This window comes from Bison bison, unplaced genomic scaffold, assembly GCF_000754665.1.
Source record: "Bison bison bison isolate TAMUID 2011002044 unplaced genomic scaffold, Bison_UMD1.0 scf7180017864080, whole genome shotgun sequence".
Lineage (NCBI taxonomy): Eukaryota > Metazoa > Chordata > Mammalia > Artiodactyla > Bovidae > Bison > Bison bison.
The window spans coordinates 5,053,427-5,053,632 of NW_011494652.1; the positions used below are offsets into that span (position 1 = coordinate 5,053,427).

At 60.2% G+C, this 206-nt stretch overlaps 1 protein-coding gene across 1 annotated transcript in view; it reads right to left on the minus strand.

The window, feature by feature from the left end:
* LOC104986992 (alpha-actinin-3-like) overlaps positions 1–206 on the minus strand; it is a 4,428-nt gene that overhangs the window by 3,109 nt on the left and 1,113 nt on the right. The window lies entirely within an intron of this gene.

Consider the following 206-nt stretch of genomic DNA (forward strand, 5'->3'; position numbering starts at 1 on the left):
TGATGAGTCTAATGACCTCACAGTCCCCCCCTCCCCCCAGCCTGCCACTCCCCAGCGTTTCCTCACTCCAGGCCCAGATCACTTTCTCTTCTGGGTCCCCAGGTGTCATGCCCCCTCCATCTGGGAAAGTCTAGGAGTGAAAATAGATCGGGGAGGGGAGGCCTGAGTGCCCTACAAGGCTGGACCTGGGCAGCAGCTGCCCTTTC